This window comes from Vigna unguiculata, chromosome 5, assembly GCF_037176805.1.
Source record: "Vigna unguiculata cultivar grain cowpea cultivar isolate G323 ecotype 2 chromosome 5, ASM3717680v1, whole genome shotgun sequence".
Classification (NCBI taxonomy): domain Eukaryota; kingdom Viridiplantae; phylum Streptophyta; class Magnoliopsida; order Fabales; family Fabaceae; genus Vigna; species Vigna unguiculata.
The window spans coordinates 40,413,152-40,434,683 of record NC_140796.1 but is presented as its reverse complement, the minus strand read 5'-3'; the positions used below and the strand labels follow the sequence as shown (position 1 = coordinate 40,434,683).

At 37.0% G+C, this 21,532-nt stretch overlaps 1 pseudogene; it reads left to right on the top strand.

The window, feature by feature from the left end:
• Positions 1–13,975: 13,975 nt before the first annotated feature.
• Positions 13,976–20,430, top strand: LOC114184641 (uncharacterized; annotated as a pseudogene).
• Positions 20,431–21,532: the final 1,102 nt, after the last annotated feature.

Below are 21,532 nucleotides of genomic sequence, written 5' to 3'. Positions count from 1 at the left end.
CAATTCTCAATTTTTAGGTGTGACATGTTAACCGTCATCTTTTACATCTTAAACAGGATGTAGTAAGCAACATTTTGGATACCTTGAATATATTTGTAAAACATTCTTTTCTATAAAAGCATTCTAACAAAATGATTATCAATAGAATTATTTGTCATGTATCTTGTCAACTTTCTATGCCTTCCCTTTTATTTGAGGTTCTTCATTTCTCCTTTTAAAGAGTTTAAACTTTCGTACCAAGTCACATCAATCAAATTGTATTTTTTGGATTGTTATATTTTTAACTAAAAAGAGTTGTGCCCTAATTATAATCTATAGCTTTTAGTACAATGATAAATATTCAATGAAACAATTGATAATAGTGCCAATGTCACAAGTTTGATTTCCAAATGAGCAATCGATAAGTGGGAATTGAGCCTATCTTTTTAAACTCTTTGTCCAAATCCAGAGTAGATTTATGACTATTGACATCCAAAACTCATTAGAAATATGGGGTCTCAATGGCCCAAAAGTAGCAATGAAAGATTTGGATGGAGTAGAGGTAGAAGCCATAGATGAATTTGAAGAATATGAGAGTCATTAAAGAATTTTTGAGAGAGTCAAAACAGAAAGCTAACCAAAGCATATAAAGGTTAAGTGAATGTAAAAGTATTTTTACACCATGGTGCCTCTTATATACCTTCTCATATATAACAAGTGAAATAGTTTAAGAATATTTTGATTTCAAAATATTTTTAAATTTTCAAAAATGGAGAACATAATATTCATTATTTGTTTTTATTTTAAAGTAAACATTATAAGCATCAGATATCAATAGTTGTAAGCGAATCATTTAACCAAACAAACAGATGATTTTTAAATAGAAAGCTCTAGGTCTTGTAAATTCATTCATGAACTTATTAGAGTTATGTTGTAGAAAGGCTTTCACATACTCTTTTTGTGAATCAAATTATGCTAAAGCTCCCCTTAGTGGTTTCCTCTAGCCTCCTTCCTTAAGTGTTGGACAAACCTCACTTGAGAGTGTTGGCACAAGCAAGCTTGGAGCAAAGATTTGATAAAGCCAAGTGCATGAAGGTCATATGTGGTTGATGAAGATTGATGAAGATCCACTTGAAGATCATGTTTCAAATGTATTAAATCTATAATTGATGTATTAGATGTAATGATTACTTGTTATATCATGTTGGTAGGCTATATGACATAGGTTAGACGTCTTATTAGTCTTAGTGTGTCCTTTTTAGTCTTTTAAAAAGGGTTTTAATAAGTTAAAAGGCTTGATGTATATAGTTTCTGGTATGAATGTATTCAATAAGTTGAATTATTTTTCAATCGACTGATTTCACTTAAGTCAAGTGAAATCAACTGATTGTACGAAAAATTCAACTGATTGATTTCACTTAAACTAGACTATATAAGTTGTGTTTTCGAGAGCAGAGACACAATTTTAAATTTTTGACCGTGAAAACTTATCGTTCATCACTAGAAAACTCTCTCTCTCTTTCTTTCTCTCTCTCTCCCTCTCTTTGCATTACACAACTGTAAAGTGTTGATTGAAGATCTTGGAGGCATTTTGGCTTGAGATTAACTTGAGAACTCGTGTATGTTTGGCTAGGGAGAGCCACCATTAGGTTTTGTAGTTCTTGTGCCTCTGGTATTTTACCTTATGTGGTTTAAGGTCTGTGACTGTGATTCTTACAGGGTGTTAGGCTAGATTTTTGTGAGTCAAAAATCTTGTGTGTTCTTTGTTCAAAAGTGTAATCTTGGTGATTGATTTGTAAAACTTTTGAATATAGTGGAAACCAGGCTCAGGTTGTCCTGGTAAACTGGATGTAGCTCTATGATTGAGTGAACCAGTATAAAAACAATTGTGTCATTCTCCTCCCTTCATCTCACTCACTTTAAATCACTTTAAAAACTCAAGAAAACCAAGTAATTCATTCTTTTTTTGAGCTTTAATACATTTCTATGTAATTTGATGTTGCATACTTGTTAGAAATATTGATTGGAACAAGTCTTGTGTGTAAAATTTTGATATTTGAGTTAAATCTGCTAATTCAACATTCAGCATAAATTTCCAGGTTTTTAGCCGATTGATTTGAAATTTTAATCAACTATTTGATAGGCTCAAGAACAAATTAGTCTACTGTTTTATTATTTGATTATTGAAAGTGTACAGTTCTACAACTTTTGCATTCGAATTTCGTTGTCTATTTGATTCAATCAAAAGGGGTTTTAAGCTTTCGAAAAAGTTTTAAATAGCCAATTCACCTCCTCCCTTATTGACTTAAATCACCATTTCAAACTAACAAAGAGTACCTATACTCCACCAAATTTGAACCTCATCCTCTCCTTTCTAGCTTGCTTCTACCCCCTCTCGTTCCATGGAGTTCTCCATGACTATTTCAAGGACTCAAAGCTTGGAAATGGACTCATCGTGTGGTATCATGAGCCTTGGTTGAACAAGCTTCAATAGATAAGTCCTTGTTGTTGTTTTCTTCAATTCAATGTTTCCTTCTATCATTTTCAAGTAAAATATGCCCAACCTCCATTGATATAATATCATATAAAACTTTATCATCATAATTTGTAATGCATATAGGTATACTCACTTGTTCCTTCACTACTATCCATTCATCCTTTTATATCCATTGAAGTTTGTAAGGCTTTGGGTTATGAGTAGTATTTAGAGCCAATTTTTCCACTAATCTAGAGCTACAATAAGAACCACTATCCACAATCATTGATATGTGATTTCAAAAACTTTACATCTAGTATGGAATAGATTTTGCTATAGTGATTGTTCTAACTCATGTTGGTTTCAAATAAGTTTTCTCATCATTAAGAGTTCACCTTCACCTTCACAACAAGGTAATCATCTTCTTCAGAAACTGAAGTGCTAGCTTCACTAGATGATGTAGACCCCTCAATTTGACTCTTATTATCTAGAATGTATGTGGACCTTTTGTTATGACATTTAGAAGTATATAGTCCTTTTTAATTACATCTAAACACCAAGACTCTTTACCTCTAGTTTCTTTGGAAGGCTCTCTAGGTTGATATTTTACTTTTGGAATCTTTCCTAGGGTAAGATGTGGTGGGGTAATCCTTCCTAGTGGTAGTCTCTCTCTTTAATTGTTGTTCTACACCCTCACACATAGTTGAACTAAATCACTTAGGTCATTATAAGGCAAGAGTTCTACCTTATCTGTAATATCATAGTTCAAGCTTTGAAGTTCTGTTAGTCAAAGAGGGATGTTGGTAAGTCTGTTGGTATGGGGGTCTATTAGAAGGTCCAGCTTGGCCCAAGTTCTGTTGAGGTCTCCATCCTTGATTATAATTCCCTAGTCGACCTTGATTGCCCATATAACTAACTTCCTCTTGAGATATGCCTTGTATTGCACATTGTCCATTGGTATGGTTTCCTCCACACAACTCACAACTTTGCACTTGTTGGAGTTGAGCTATAGAGGCACATTGAAGCTCTTGGGGAAGTTGTGACAATTTCTTCATGAGGGTCTCCAACTGCTGAGTCATGATCTTGTTCTGAGCCAATAGGGCATCTTGAGATTGAAGCTCTAGAATACCCTTCTTTTGAGAATGGTCTCTCTTAGTATAGGCTTTATTATCATTAGCCACCATATTCTCTATCAACTCATAAGCTTCCTCTGGTATCTTCCATTTGATACTTCCTCCGGGCGAGGCATCCAACATCAGCTTTGACTGAGATTTAAGGCCTACCAAGAAAAGAGTAAGCTGTGTAGGTTGATCAAACCCATGAATCGGAGTTTTCCTTAGCAGTCTTTTGAATTTATCCCATGCTTGGCCTAGGACTCATCCATATCTTGCTGGAATGATGAGATTTCCCATTTTCCCTTATTGACCTTGGACTAGGGAAAATATTTGCTCAAGAACTTTGCAACCACGTCATCCCAATTAGTGAGGCTATTCTCAGGGAAGGAATTCAGTCAGGCTTTAGCAAAACCTACTAGTGAGAAAGGGAAGAGACTCAAGCATATGGCTTCATCAGGAACTTGATGGATCTTACAGTATTGCATATCTCTAAGAATGTGGCCAGATAAGTGTATGGATTTTCATGAGACAGGTCGTTGAATTGATTACTCTAAACCAGGTGAATAAGAGCCGACTTCATCTCCATATTGGTGGCATTAATTGTTGGCCGAGCAATACTACTGAAGTTGATATGGCTTGTGAACGCTACATAGTCTTCCAAAGTGCATCTTTCTTGACCTCTACCATCACCATAAGGATTTTTAGCAATTTATTCCTTTGAAAATGAATCAAGATTCTAAGAAGTACACTAAAGAGTGTCTGAAGTAGAAGAGTGAGGGCAACTTGTTGTGCTTGAGCTCGACGTCGCCTTGTGGCACTATTGTTTCTACGGGCAATTTTCTCTATCTCAGGATCAACAAAGGGTTGTTTTGAAGACACAATCCTCCTTGTACGAATCCTACCCTGCATACACTAGAGAACAACAACAAAGACAAACTCGAACTACAAGTTAACCCAAATAACATGCGTATATAACTAAACAAAAGCAGTAGATCTGAACAAAAGAATTAAGTCTAAATGAGTCAAAAATCACACAATAGTCTAGTGTTAGACACGGGTCCTCGACAACGGCGCTAAAAACTTGTTATCAAGAGTTAATGCCTTGAACTCTTTACAAACAAACCTGCATTATGAACTAGGGTTTAAGACAACCAATAGGTCAACCTCCATTAGGTATCTTGTGCCATTTCTAGGTTTCAAAAGATATTTTACAATACCCAATGAACCAAGTATCATGCAATGGGTGATCAAACCAAGCAAGCATTAAGCAAGGAAACAAGAATACTAACATTTAATGGAATAAGCATATAATATATTCAAAGCATTTGCAAAATACAAGAGATTTTAGTGGTTACATCTACCCCCAACAAAATGGGTTTAGCTCTCCATTATCATGAAGAGCCCAAACTTACAAAATGGAAGATGGAAGAAGATGAAGATACAAGGAGGAGGAAGGGATAGTTCCCACAAGCCCTAGCACACCTCCAAGCTCTCCAAGAGTGAAAAATTTTGTCCCAAAGTGCCAAAGATGTATTCCCCCCGAGCAAACTAGAAGAAATAGGTTAAAATTGCTACATCAGCCTAGGTGTCGCTCAGTGTCGTCCCCGCATTGCTCAACGTCCAAAATATGTGAGCCAATCAACGCTCAATACTGGCTTCTAGCGCTAAGCGTTGGAAAATGCGAGAGGAATGTGGGGCTCAACCTTGAATTATGGCGCTCAGCCTTGAAATGGTAAGTTCATATCTTCAAATTTGGCTTTCTTTTCTTCTTTCATCTTTGGTTGACCACTTCTTTGGCTTGAGACAAAAAGCTTCCTATCATTAAATTGGACACAAAAATGAGGATTAGTGGTATATATAACCTAAATTGTATTTATTCACAAAAGCAAAGTAAAAGTAAGGATTAAGTGGGTTAAAAGCTCGAGAGGAGTTGATTTTGTTAGCAAAAGATAGCTAAGATAATGGTAAAAATCTACATTATCAACTTAGAAACAAGAGATTTGCAAATTTGCATAGTTTCTCCATATAAATTCCAAGTTGATTTTACATGGTTGAGCACTCCTATTTATAGGTTTAAGAACTGATCAAAGAGAGGGAGAACATTCAAAATTCAAACAAAATTGGTTCCAAACTAGACATGTTTCAGGTGTGTCATCTTGGCAAGTTCATGCTTTCACACTAAAATGGCTAAAATACATAGTCCAAAAAAAAAATGTAAGTTTGGCCAAGTGATGAGTTCAAATTTTTGCCCTCATTTAGTGTTTAAATTTAGGGATTTCATAGAATTATTATGCTTAAGGATTGATTTAATCAAGATTTGTGATTATTGGATTTATTGAGTTCATAAGTTAAAAATGGCATAAAAAGTGATTTTAGTTGCATAAAATATTATTGGATATTCTAACGTTTGTTGATGCAGCTGAAGTTTAATTTGGGTCATTAAAAGTGTCGATTTGGAAATGTTCCATGTTACAAATTAAGTCCAAAATCAATAAATTCTAGAAAGAAATAATTTAGAAGCTAAATGCACCCCTGATTTTTACTTATACACCACCATTCTCAAAATTCCATACAAACTCTAGCCTACACTTCCTATTTCTACTAACTTTCACCACCTTATACTACTTAAACTTCACTCAACTAGATCATGCCATGTGACAATCCTCCACTAATTCAGCTGACCAACCAGAACATGACACGTGTCTAAATCTAAACACTCATAAACCAACCAATTAAAGCTTGTCACATCATCTCCTTCCCATCTCCCAAATAGAAACCTTAGGTCCTTCTCCTCTCCCACCATTACCATGCCAACAACCACCGTCCTCCATGCCTACACCCCATCAAACAACATCGTCGTTGGCCACTATGGAAGCACCACCACCACCACCACACGACCTTCATCTTTCTCACACCTGCAGGAAACAAGATACCAGCGTACCATTTCCACATCCACGAACCACCGTAGATCTGCACTACGTTCAACTATAGTCAATCATTTATGCAGGCCACCACGAGCCATGAGCGAGCCACGAGCCATATCTGGTTCTTTTTCACTTGTACAGAGCGCGCAACAGCCATAAAAACTTCATTCATGCATCCATGGCAGTAACAAGCAATGACGACCACAACCTCCACGATGCAATAGCCGAACCTCCATTTTCGAGCAGCTCCTCCATCACAACTGCAACCTTTTTCTGCCACACGAATCCAGAAAATGCACCTGTAGATCTGCATCACCATCAAACACCAACGCCGACACTACAAGATCGGAGAAGCAGTTGTGCAAGAACCGATAAATTTATATAAATAATAATTAATAAATTACAAATAATGGTGGGTTGGAGGTACCCCTAAGAGAATTTCTTGGCAAGCAAGGAACAATACTAGCTCAAGTGGTTAAGAGCACTTGGCTATTATGAAAGGATTTGGGTTTAAATTATGTGTATGCCAATGGTGTGATATTTTTAATTGTGTTTTATTTTACATATATATTGTGAATGAAAAAGCATGGTTTAAGATTATATGTGTGCATGAAATTGATGTGAAACATGAGTTGGTGTGATGGATGTGCATATTCATGATGATTTGGGAAGGATATGAGTTCGAACCTTGGCTAAGGTGAGTAGGCTCTTTTTATGTTTCAACGCTTTTGCCAAGTAGTGGAAAAATCTAGGAACTGTAGAAATCCCTGAGAAACCAGAAAGGTTGTAGTTGAGGTGCAATAATCAAAAGTAATAGCCATTAAACCTTAATTTTAAATTAATTTCGTTTTTTTATTATTTTATTTATTTTGCTTGTATTTGTGAGAGAGAAGAGAGTGAGTGAGGAAGTAGAGAGCCATAGTGAACCATCAGAAAGGAGAGTGAGGGAGACTGAGAAACTATGATTTTAGGATGGTAGCTGAGTGTTGGGAGGAAGTGGAATGGAGACAAGGGTTGAAGCTTTGAGAACAAGGAAGAATCATTAGGATTGTGTTTGGAGCAAGGAAACCAGGTAAGGGGAGCTGTACATACCTGTTTTAATTTCGAGTAAACCATTCTGAATGTTTTCATGGTTTGACTGCTTGAATGCCTTTTCAATTTTCGCTATTTCTCGTAAATTCTGGGTTTTGACCCAGAAACCGCTTGGCGACTACGAAGGCTCGCCAAGCGACGCAACCATTGTTCATGATTTTTCTGGGTTCTGTGATGAACTGCCTAGCAGCAAGGAAGAACCGCTAGGCGACGCGAACTAGAATCACATGTTTTTCGTATGTTTTTGGTGTTTTTGAGGTGTGTTGGGTGTTCTACAGTTTATCGGACTCTCTGATATGTTTCTTGAGATAATTGGTTGATAGTATTTGCTTTTTTCTCTAATTCAATGATTGGGGGTTGATGAACATGAGGGTTCTTAAGGTTGCAAAATTAATGCGAGATTGTGATATGTCCTTGTCGAATTTGCTTATGATGAGATTATTTGCATTAACTGAATATAAGTGCTTGGTGACTATGTGATTGGATGCAATCTATTGATACTAGGAGGTCAAATCACATTTTGGGGGATTAGGTTTTTTTTTTCTGCATGTGCAAGGAATTCTGGAATCTCCAAAGTCTTGATGCACTGCCTAGTGATATTGACGTGCCGCTAGGCGATGAACTGTGGCCAACGACTTGTTTGGCTTGTTAGGTGGAAAACTGATATTGGGGTCATTGGGGACGATTTTAGTATAAAATTTGGTATGATTGTATGATAACTACAGGTTCAATTGGTATGAGTTGATGCATAAGTAAAGTCATGGGTTTATATGAAATTTGTATTGGTTTGAGTTGTGGGAATGAAGGAATAGATGGGTTCTATTGGTGATGGTAGATTGCTTGCATGTTTTAAAATTATAGGAGCTAGCTGTTTGGAAGCATTCCACTTACATATATGATCTACTAACTTGATCAAATAATTGTTAAGGTGCATCTAGGTATGTGTTAGTTGTCCTTGGGCTATATGAATCTTGAAATGAGGGGTGGTTCATTTGGATGCAAGAGTAGCATTGGGGTCATTATTGTATTGCTGGACCTAAGTTCATATGCTTCATATATATGTTTGACTACTTCCAAGTGATGGCAATTCTCCAAGTTTAAATGTATGAATGCTTACTTTGATTGATGTTTGGAAATTATGGTGAGGCAATTTGTGGTATGTTTAGTTGTGATAAACTGTAAGTGGCATTTTGGATGTGCAAAAATGATGCTTGATGTGTTACATTTCAGTTGTGTAGTGCTTAAACTAGTAAAAAATCCGCTTTACTGGTGTGGCGCCTAGCAGTGTGTATGATTATGCTAGGCAATAGCCACAAACCAGAGGGTTCTGGAATGGGTGGCGCCTAGCGGCGTGGGATGCCCGCTAGGCGGTTTGGAGCATAGTTTCGCCTAGTGGTGCTTAGGCAACGCCAGACGATAGTGCAAGGGCAAGGGTCCTTTGCAAGGGGTTTTGCATAGATGGATTTGATGGTTTGGTCTGGGATATGCTGGATTAAATTACGAGCGGGGAGGTTCATAATGGAGTTGGAGATACGTGATTGATGCGGGCAAGGAGGTCTGTATTCGTTGTACTCTTGTGTGGGGATACGAGCAGGGAGATTCATATGTTCCATGCTCACACTTGAGACTACTATGAGTAGGGAGGTTCATAGTAGGTGTTCACGTATGTTGGACTACGAGTAGATAGGTTCGTAGAGTTGAACTACAGGCGAGGAGGTCCGTAGAGTTGGACCACGAGCGGGCAGGTTAGTGGAAGCATGATAATCCCTAAAGATCAAGGTTGTGTATGGATCTTTCTCATATAGGTTATGAGATTATGGTGATTTGGTATGAAGGAGTCAATGAATTAAGAATTGGCTAAGATAATTTGGATGGGTGTTAATTTTTATTAATTATCAAATATGATTGTTTTTCTTTCTCAACTCACCCATTTTTGTTTGTGTTTGGCGATGATCGCGTGACTTGTCATACGGGAGCATATGTGAATCTAGGTGAGAACGTCGATGCTTAGAGGCGGAGCGGGGCAGACCACGAGGGATTTTCTATATAAGTTATTTATAAACATTTTTTAATAAGCCTTAATTATGTTTTTTTTCTCTATTATGGATTTGTAATAAGGATGGTTACATGTATTTGAACTTCCGCGATATAAGTTTTATACGTTTCCCGCGCTTGGGAACTTTCTATATATTATTTTAAATCCATAATTTATATTTAATTGCTTTATCAAGTAATATCCGCCTAGGGTGTTACAAGTTGCTTCGAACCTCCACTGCAAACATCACACCAACATATCACACTTCTCCAGCACTAGAATGCAGTACGCGTAGTAACACAATGGAGCAACATCAATGTCGTTCCATCACATACTTGTAGAAAATGAAGAATACAAGACAAACCACCACACCTTCGTGAACCATGGATTCCACTATTCACGTAGATTCGGACCACTACAGACACAAGCCTCCATTCATGCCGCAACCAAGCCTTCATGATGTTCAAATGTTGAAACCATTTGCAACCCTAACGGAAACCCTAATTCTGAAGAGGGAGAGAGTGTGTGTCACGTGGCAGCCTCTAATGGTCAGTCAAATAGGTCAAACTCTGGTCAAGCATTCAAAGGTTGGTCAAACATTGTATATTTTGGTCAAAGATGGTCAAATAGTAAAATAAAAGGGATAGAACTCGAGATTGGATAGAAATTAAGTTGCTGAATAATTAATTAAAAATTTTAAATTAATTATCTTTGATATATCTCAAATAATTAATTAAAGATTTTAAATTAATTAAGTTGCTGAATAATTAATTATTTTCATCTATGTGTTTTGGTTCTTAATCTAGTAAAAGTAACAATTTTTACATTATAGCAAGTTAACATAGAATTTCATTGAATTTCTGAACAAAACTTAACTTGATTTCATTGATAAGAAATGGTTCAACTTATATAGGAGCTTTAACCATTAGGATTACTAAAAGACCATTAATTGTCATTATATCCCACTAGTAATTGTCATTATATCCCAATCAAGCTAATAATTGTCCACTACCTAATGGCTGATTATAACTGAAATTGGGGCAACTAAAAAGTCATCCAAAAGTATTCAGCAAGGTCTTCTTAGTCTTCCAAGGCTGGTTCTTAAAATGTCAAATGGACCCTTATTTAAATAAAAGAAACTGCATTAATCTGGCGCGTTAGCCTTTTCCATTTGGGCCACGATGCAATTTATAACTTTTGTCTTTTCTCCTTCAAACTTGGGCTTGCACTCAAATAATATTGACAACACTTGCTGTAGAGCTTCTTTTGATTTCTTTGCTCTAGACCTTGTCATAGGTCCTCCAAGTTCTTCAAGTGGATCCTTATCCTTGCTCATTGTCACATCTCCATCATTCTTTCCCTCTTGAGAAGGATTTGTCCTCAAATTAGATTCTCCCTCTACATAAAAAAAGGATAAGTCAGACACATTGAATGTGGAACTAACATTATACTCACTAGGCAGATCAATTTTGTAAGCATTGTCATTTATTCTTTCAAGCACTTGGAATGGACCATTCCCCCTTGGTTGAAGCTTTGATTTCCTTTGTTCTGGGAACCTTTCCTTTCTCATGTGCACCAAAACCCAATCTCCAGGTTGTTTGACAACCTTCTTTCTACCTTTGTTAGCTTGCCTTGCATTGCTTTCGTTTTTCTTTTCAATTTGACCCCTTACTTGCTCATGTAACTTCTTCACATAGTCAGCTTTAGCCTGTGCTTCTTTATGCTTAAACATGGAAATGTTAGGCATAGGTAGCAAATCAAGAGGAGTTAAAGGGTTAAATCCATATACAATCTCAAAAGGTGAATAATTAGTTGTGCTATGGATAACCCTATTATAAGCAAACTCAACCTAAGGCAAACATGCTTCCCAAGAATTAAGATTTTTCTTTATAACAGTCCTAAGTAATGTGCCTAAAGTTCTATTGACTACCTCAATTTGACCATCAGTTTGTGGGTGACAAGTAGTAGAAAATAACAATTTAGTACCAATCTTATCCCACAACGTCCTCCAAAAGTGACTAAGGAATTTTGTACCCCTATCACTCACAATGCTCCTTGGTAGACCATGAAGTCTTACTATTTCCTTGAAAAACAAGTCAGCCACATGACAAGCATCATCCACCTTCTTGCAAGGTATGAAATGTGCCATTTTAGAAAATCTGTCAACAACAACAAAGACAAAATCCTTTCCATTCTTTGTTTTAGGCAGCCCCATAACAAAGTCCATAGAAATGTCAGTCCAAGGATATTCAGGAACAGGTAAAGGAGTATATAATCAATGAGGCTTCACCTTAGATTTAGCTTTTTTAAACACAATGCAGTGATCACAAAACTTATGTACATCACGTTTCATATGAGGCCAAAAGAAATGCTCTTGCAAAATTTCCAAAGTCTTTTGAACCACAAAATGACACATCAAACCTCCTTCATGTGATTCAGTCACAAGCAACTCTCTAATGGAACACTTAGGCACACACAATTTATTTGATTTAAATAAGAATCCATTATGCCTATAGTAACCATTTTCAGAAAACTTTTCACATGCAACATATATTTCAGCAAAATCCACATCATCTTTGTACATGTCTTTCAAAGATTCAAGACCAAACAATTTAGTTTCAAGCATAGAAAGCAAAGCATGCCTCCTAGAAAGTGCATCAGCCACTATATTTCCTTTTCCCTTTTTATACTTGATTACGTATGGAAATTGCTCCAAAAACTCTACCCATTTAGCATGCCTCTTATTAAGCTTACCTTGTCCTTTCAAGTATTTCAAGGACTCATGATCACTGTGAATGACAAATGCTTTGGGTAACAAATAGTGTTGCCAAGTATTTAAAGCTCTAACCAAAGCATATAATTCCTTATCATAAGTAGAATAGTTAAGGGCAGCCCCACTTCACTGACAGTCTTAGGTGTAGGCCATTCTTGGATGGCCTTGACCTTTTCCGCATCAACTTGTACACCTTTAGCACTCACAACAAAACCCAAAAACACCACATGATCATAATAAAAGATGCATTTTTCCAAATTGGCATAGAATTTTTCTTTTCTAAGAACAACAAAAACAGATTGCAAATGCTCAACATGCAACTCAAGACTGGTGCTATAGATCAGAATATCATCAAAGTACACCACAACAAATTTACTAATAAACTCTCTTAAAACATGGTTCATTAACCTCATAAAAGTACTAGGTGCATTTGTCAAACAAAAAGGTCATAACCAACCACTCATACAATCCATATGTAGTTTTAAAGGCAGTTTTCCATTCATCACCTTCTCTAATCCTAATCTGATTATAGCCACTTTTAAGATCAATTTTAGAAAACACACATGCACCATAAAGTTCATCAAGAAGATCATCTAACCTTGGAATTGGATGCCTATACTTGATGGTGATGTTGTTTATTCCTCTACAATCAGAACACATCCTCCATGAGCCATCCTTTTTGGGCACCAAAATCACAGGTACAACATATGGACTCATACTATCCTTCACCTAACTTTTACTTACGAGTTCAGTAAGTTGTTTTTCAATCTCTTTGGTCTCTTGTGGGTTGCTCCTATAAGTTGGCCTATTGGGCAAAACAACTCTTGGAATGAGATCAATGTGATGCTCAACTCCTCTCAAAGGTGGCAAACCATCAGGGACACTTGCTGGAAACACATCTTTATAATCCTACAAAAGGTACTCAATACTATAGGGCAATTCAAATTTGCCAAATTAGTCAGAATTTGAAATCTGATTTTGACAAAACAATAAGTAGAGGGGTTGTCTTGCGCAAAGCACCCTCCTTACCTCCTTTTCTCTTGCTAAATAAACTTGCTTACCCTTAAATGTTTCATTTTCTCTCATTTTCTTGTCAAGTTTTTCACTCTTTTTCTTTTTCCTTTCAAGTGTTTCACTCTTTCTTTCATTTGCTAACTTTTCTCTCATTTTTATTTGATCCTCACACATCTCTTTAGGAGACAAGGGTTTGGGGACCACTTTTTTTATCTTGATACGTGAAAGAGATTTTGTTAGTGAATAAAAAAAATAAAAAAATAAATTGGGCCGAATGGAAATTGATTTCCTTCTTTTTACCTACTTTTCTTGGCCTTTTGTTTTTCTTTGTTAACCTTTCTTTGTCTACCTACAAGCGTTTCCATGCACATATTGGAGAACTATTCTTTGTTATGGCCATAATCTCTTGAATTGCATAAGAACCCAAGGAGAATTTGAATGGTAAAAGGCAAGAGTGTTTTATTTTAGTAAAAGCAAATCTGTGAGTGCACACACTTGAGTGGTGAGAAAATTTTCAAATACCATATATATATTTTTTTTCTTGTTACCTTGATCTGTTTCTTAATCATGGTAAAAAGGAATGATATTCAGATGCAAATTGCTGCATTATCTCAACATTTGGAGAGGTTGATGAAGCAAGAACAAGATGAGTGTCATGATAGGTTGGACCAACTAGAGAATAGAACCCCACCAAGAGGAGGAGGAGGAGGAGGGCCACAAAGGAATGAAGGGAGAATAGAAGGAGTAAGGTTGAATGTGCCACCTTTCAAGGGGAGGAGTGATCCTGAAGCTTACTTGGAGTGGGAGCTCAAAATTGAGCATGTATTTTCTTACAATAATTATAGTGAGGAGCAAAAGGTAAGGCTTGCAACAACTGAATTTTCTGATTATGCTTTAATTTGGTGGAACAAGTTGCAAAGAGAGAGGATTAGAGATGAGGAGGCTTTGGTGGACACTTGGGATGAGATGAAAAGGGTCATGAGAAAGCGGTATGTACCTTCTAGCTTTCATAGGGACTTAAAATTGAAACTACAAAGACTTTCTTAAGGAAGCAAGGGAGTGGATGAGTGTTATAAGGAGATGGAGATTCTTATCATCCAAGCCAAAATTGAAGAAGATCCTGAGGTAACTATGGCACGTTTCTTAATGGATTAAATCATGATATTAGAGATGTTGTTGAGTTGTAGGAGTTTGTGGAGATGAAGGATCTATTGCATAAGGCCATACAGGTAGAACAACAAATTAAAAGAAAAAGTACAACAAGAAAGAGTTCTACCAATTTCAATTCTTCAAACTGGAGAGATAGAGTAAAGAAAAAAGGTGTTGCCTCCTCTAGCAATTCAGTGCTTTCTAATGAAGGAAAAATAGTTCAAAAGAAACCTGAACATCAACCAAAGAGGACTAGAGAAATGAAATGTTTTAAATGTTTAGGCATGGGACATTATGCCTATGAGTGTCCTACAAAGAAGACCGTTTTTCTTAAGGATAATGGGGAGTACACAAGCGATTCTGATGATAATGATGGAGAGGTAGAAGAGAGTGATGGCGAGTTGAAAGCTAATGTAGGAGAGTTGTACATGATTAGGAGGATGTTGGGAAGTCAAGTCAAGGCCGAGGATGCATCTCAAAGCGAGAATATTTTTCATACAAGATGTTCAGTTAATGGTAATGTATGTTTGGTAATCATTGATGGAGGAAGTTATACCAATGTGGTGAGTTCAAGATTAGTGTCAAAGATGAACATGGACACTGAACCACATCCTAGGCCATACAAACTTCAATGGCTTAGTGAAGGAGAAGAAGTCCAAGTGAAACAGCAAGTTGAAGTCTCTTTCTCCATTGGGAAATATGAAGATAAGATCTTATGTGATCTGGTTCCCATGGAGGCTAGCCATATTCTTTTGGGAAGACCATGGCACATCAAAGCCATCCATGATGGCTTCACTAACAAAATCTCTTTCACGTATCAAGATAAAAAAGTGGTCCTCAAACCCTTGTCTCCTAAAGAGGTGTGTGAGGATGAAATAAAAATGAGAGAAAAGTTAGCAAATGAGAGAAAGAGTGAAATACTTGAAAGGAAAAGAAAAAGAGTGAAACACTTGACAGGAAAATGAGAGAAAATGAAACATTTGAGGGTAAGCAAGTTTATTTAGCAAGAGAAAGGGAGGTAAGGAGGGTGTTTTGTGCAAGACAGCCGCTCTACTTATTGTTTTGTCAAAATCAGATTTCAAATTCTGACCAATTTGACAAATTTGAATTGCCCTCAAGTATTGAGTCCCTTTTGCAGGATTATAAAGATGTGTTTCCAGCAAGTGTCCCTGATGGTTTGCCATGTTTGAGAGGAATTGAGCATCACATTGATCTCATTCTGGGAGCTGCTTTGCCCAATAGGCCAGCTTATAGGAGCAACCCACAAGAGACCAAAGAGATTGAAAAACAAGTTACTGAACTCATGAGTAAAGGTTGGGTGAGGGATAGCATGAGTCCATGTGTTGTACCTGTGATTTTGGTGCCCAAAAAGGATGGCTCATGGAGGATGTATCTTGATTGTAGAGCAATAAACAACATCACCATCAAGTATAGGCATCCAATTCCAAGGTTAGATGATCTTCTTGATGAATTTTATGGTGCATGTGTGTTTTCTAAAATTGATCTTAAAAGTGGCTATAATCAGATTAGGATTAGAGAAGGTGATGAATGGAAAAGTCCTTTAAAACTAAATGTGGATTATATGTGTGGTTGGTTATGCCCTTTGGTTTGACAAATGCACCTAGTACTTTTATGCGGTTAATGAATCATGTTTTAAGAGAGTTTATTGGTAAATTTGTTGTGGTGTACTTTGATGATATTCTGATCTATAGCACCAGTCTTGAGTTGCATGTTGAGCATTTGCAATCTGTTTTTGTTGTTCTTAGAAAAGAAAAATTGTATGCCAATTTGGAAAAATGCATCTTTTATTCTGATCATGTGGTGTTTTTGGGTTTTGTTGTGAGTGCTAAAGGTGTACAAGTTAATGCGGAAAAGGTCAAGGCCATCCAAGAATGGCCTACACCTAAGACTGTCAGTGAAGTGAGGGGTTTTCATGGTTTAGAAGGTTTTCACAGGAGATTTGTTAAGGATTTTAATACCCTGGCTGCATCTCTAAATGAAATTGTTAAAAAGAATGTGGGTTTTAAATGGGGAGAGAAACAAGAGGAGGCCTTTGCTGCCCTCAAGCATAAGCTAACTAATGCACCTATTCTTGCCATGCCTAATTTTGTAAAATCTTTTGAAATTGAGTGTGATGCATCAAATGTGGGTATTGGGCCTGTTTTGTTGCAAGATGGACATCCCATTTCTTATTTTAGTGAAAAGTTAAGTGGGGTTGCCCTTAACTATTCTACTTATGATAAGGAATTGTATGCTTTGGTTATAGCTTTAAAGACTTGGCAACACTATTTGTTACTCAAAGAATTTGTCAATCATAGTGATCATGAGTCCTTGGAATACTTGAAAGGACAAGGTAAGCTTAATAAGAGGCATGCTAAATGGGTAGAGTTTTTGGAGCAATTTCCATACGTAATCAAGTATAAAAGGGGGAAAGGAAATATAGTGGCTGATGCACTTTCTAGGAGGCATGCATTGCTTTCTATGCTTGAAACTAAATTGTTTGATCTTGAATCTTTGAAAGACATGTACAAGGATGATGCGGATTTTGCTGAAATATATGCTGCATGTGAAAAGTTTTCTGAAAATGGTTACTATAAGCATAATGGATTCTTGTTTAAATCAAATAAATTGTGTGTGCCTAAGTGTTCCATTAGAGAGTTGCTTGTGACTGAATCACATGAAGGAGGTTTGATGGGTCATTTTGGGGTTCAAAAGACTTTGGAAATTTTTGTAGAGCATTTCTTTTGGCCTCCTATGAAACGTGATGTACATAAGTTTTGTGATCACTGCATTGTGTGTAAAAAAGCTAAATCTAAGGTGAAGCCACATGGATTATATACTCCTTTACCTGTTCTTGAATATCCTTGGACTGACATTTCTATGGACTTTGTTATGGGATTGCCTAAAACAAAGAATGGAAAGGATTTTGTCTTTGTTGTTGTTGACATATTTTCTAAAATGACACACTTCATACCTTGCAAGAAGGTGGATGATGCTTGTCATGTGGCTGATTTGTTTCTCAAGGAAATAGGAAGACTTCATGGACTACCAAGGAGCATTGTGAGTGATAGGGATACAAAATTCCTTAGTCACTTTTTGATGAGGCCATCGACGCCATTGATCGGCAGAAACGTGCTCCGTTCGTTGGAGAATGGCCTCCAATCGTCGATTGTTCGGTGGAATTGACGAGGAAACGCAGCGGAAGACTCTAAAGATTGAATTTGCTCTCGTTCTCACACTGAACTCACACGCACACTGTGTTTGGAACCCTAGGAGGAGAAATCCTCTTCTACTGGGAAAGGGGAGCTAAGACGAACGGTGGGAGTACTCTCAACCAATATTCTCATTCATCAAAGCTAATCAGTACAATGGTTGGTTTGCCTTTTATAGATGAAGGCAACCAGAACAGTAAACATGAGAAGGTGCCGTCTAACACAAACCTAATGGCAACAGAAAACCCTAACGAATCCTAGGGGTGGAACGCGTGAAAGAAAAATTCGCTTTAACCCTAAGGTGTGAGACATATGCATAGGTGGCCTGGCTGGTGTGAAGATGCGAAGGCGTGAGGAATGTGTTTGGAGCTATGCGTGAAGTCACTTGGATGTGCTCCTAGCAAAAGAGAAGAAACCTAGCAGATTGAAGGCGCTAGATCCTTGCGTGGGTCGCAGAAAGGAGTTGGGCTGCTACTTGTAAGCCCAAAATGGATGACGACGGGGTGTGCAGAAAGCAAACTTAGAGAGATGGGTCGTGTTATGTTGGCTGCAGCAAGGATGTGGCAGCAAGGATGTGGTGCTGGAAGGAACAATTGAAGAACCGTGGAAGAATTTGGCCTGCAGGAAAAAGGCGTGTTCTCCTCCTTGGTGCGTATGGGCTCGGGCCCAATAAAGAGATCTTATTGGCTGCGGAAGAAACAATTTGAAGAAGTGTGATTGTTGGTGTAAAGGAGAGTTGGGCCGCAGGCCCAATGCCAATTCTTCAATAATTGGCAGCTTAGAAAATAGGCTGCATTTAACAAACAAACCCAATTAGAACAATTTATTTAATTAAAAATAAAGAAAAATAAAAGAAATTAAAAAGGAATGGGCCCAGGCGTTGGCCCAATGCTGTAAGCCTTATTGGGATCACATCACTTTTGGAGGACGTTGTGGGGTAAGATTGGTACTAAATCGTTATTTTCTACTACTTGTCACCCACAAACTGATGGTTAAACTAAGGTAGTCAATAGAACTTTAGGCACGTTACTTAGGACTGTTATAAAGAAAAATCTTAACTCTTGGGAAGCATGTTTGCCTCATGTTGAGTTTGCTTATATTAGGGTTGTCCATAGCACAACTAATTATTCACCTTTTGAGATTTTATATGGATTTAACCCTTTAACTCCTCTTGATTTGCTACCTATGCCTAACATTTCCATGTTTAAGCATAAAGAAGCACAAGCTAAAGCTGACTATGTGAAGAAGTTACATGAGCAAGTAAGGGGTCAAATTGAAAAGAAAAATGAAAGCTATGCAAGGCAAACTAACAAAGGTAGAAAGAAGGTTGTCTTCCAACCTGGAGATTGGGTTTGGGTGCACATGAGAAAGGAAAGGTTCCCAGAACAAAGGAAATTAAAGCTTCAACTAAGGGGGAATGGTCCATTCCAAGTGCTTGAAAGAATAAATGACAATGCTTACAAAATTGATCTGCCTGGTGAGTATAATGTTAGTTCCACATCCAATGTGTCTAACTTATTCCTTTTTTATGTAGATGGAGAATCTGATTTGAGGACAAATCCTTCTCAAGAGGGAGAGAATGATGGAGATGTGACAATGAGCAAGGATAAGGATCCACTTGAAGAACATGGAGGACCTATGACAAGGTCTAGAGCAAAGAAAGCAAAAGAAGCTCTACAACAAGTGTTGTCAATATTATTTTAGTACAAGCCCAAGTTAGAAGGAGAAAACACAAAAGTTGAAAATTGCATCGTGGCCCAAATGGAAGAGGCTAACTCGCTAGATTAATGCAGTTTCTTTTATTTAAAATAAGGGCCCATTTGACATCTTAAGAACCAGCCTTGGAAGATTAAGAAGACCTTGATGAATACTTTTGGATGACCTTTTTGCTGCCCCAATTTCAGTTATAATCAGCCATTAGGTAGTGGACAATTATTAGCTTGATTTGTTTATTATTAGCACTAGTGGGATATAATGACAATTAATGGTCTTTTGGTAATCCTAATGGTTAAAGCTCCTATATAAGCTGAACCATTTCTTATCAATGAAATCAAGTTAAGTTTTGTTCAAAAATTCAATTTTCTATCTAATAGTGAGAGTGATTCTCCTAGTTCTTGAGTGATTCAAGAACCCTTGGCTGTATCAAAGGATTTTGCCATCCTTTGTGTGTTGCCTCCTTTGGAAAGAGTGATTCTTTCTTTCCACTTTTAGATTCACCCCTTATTACTTTCTTCTTCACCCGATTTTCAAAAGAATACCTAATTCTGCCCACAAAATATCTCGTGGTCATAACTGGTTCTAACCCTAAAAGAAAAAAAAAATCCTACATCAGCCCTTGTGCAATGAGATTCACATCACATGATAATCCCTGAAGATCAAGGTTGTGTATGGATCTTTCTCATATAGGTTATGAGATTATGGTGATTTGGTATGAAGGAGTCAATGAATTAAGAATTGGCTAAGATAATTTGGATGGGTGTTAATTTTTAGTAATTATGAAATATGATTGTTTTTCTTTCTCAACTCACCTTTGTTGTTTGTGTTTGGCGATGATCGTGTGACTTTTTATACAGGAGCAGATGTGAATCCAGGTGAGAACGTCGATGCTTAGAGGCGGAGCGGGGCAGACCACGGGGGATTTTCTATATAAGTTATTTATAAACATTTTTTAATAAGCCTTAATTGTGTTTTTTTCTCTACTATGGCTTTGTAATAAGGATGGCTACATGTATTTGAACTTCCGCGATATAAGTTTTATACGTTTCCCGCACTTGGGAACTTTCTATATATTATTTTAATTCCATATTTTATATTTAATTGCTTTATCAAGTAATATCCGCCTAGGGTGTTACAAGCTGCTTCGAACCTCCACGCAAACATCACACCAACATATCACACTTCTCCAACACTAGAATGCAGTACGCGTAGTAACACAATGGAGCAATATCAATGTCGTTCCATCATATACCTGTAGAAAATGAAGAATACGAGACAAACCACCACACCTTCATGAACCATGGATTCCACTATTCACGTAGATTCGGACCACTGCAGACACAAGCCTCCATTCATGCCGCAACCAAGCCTTCATGATGTTCAAATGTTGAAACCATCTGCAACCCTAACGGAACCCTAATTCTGAAGAGGGAGAGAGTGTGTGTCACGTGGCAGCCTCTAATGGTCAGTCAAATAGGTCAAACTCTGGTCAAGCATTCAAAGGTTGGTCAAACATTGCATATTTTGGTTAAAGATGGTCAAATAGTAAAATAAAAGGGATAGAACTCAAGATTGGATAGAAATTAAGTTGCTGAATAATTAATTAAAGATTTTAAATTAATTATCTTTGATATATCTCAAATTATCAATAAAGAAAATCTTCCAAATATTTTAGAAATTGATAAAATTTGTTAATCATTTGAGACATATTATATCAAAAGATAAAAGGTTTCAACAACAAAAAATATAAGATTCAAGTCCAATCAAGGCCTTTATAAAGAGACATAAGGGAGCATAAAAGGGACACTTAACAACTCTTTGGTTTTGTCAGCTACCATCCATCCACTACATCTCTCGTTCTTCCATTTTTTTTTTCTCTCATTCATCATTATTCATGTATTCCATCCAATCCATGGAGAGCTAAGCTTTTAAGGTTGATTTCACTGTAATTTCTTAACTGGATTTTGAGGTTAGATGAATTACTGTATTTTCTCTTTTGATTCTTGTTGAGATTTATTTTCATCTATGTGTTTTGGTTCTTAATCTA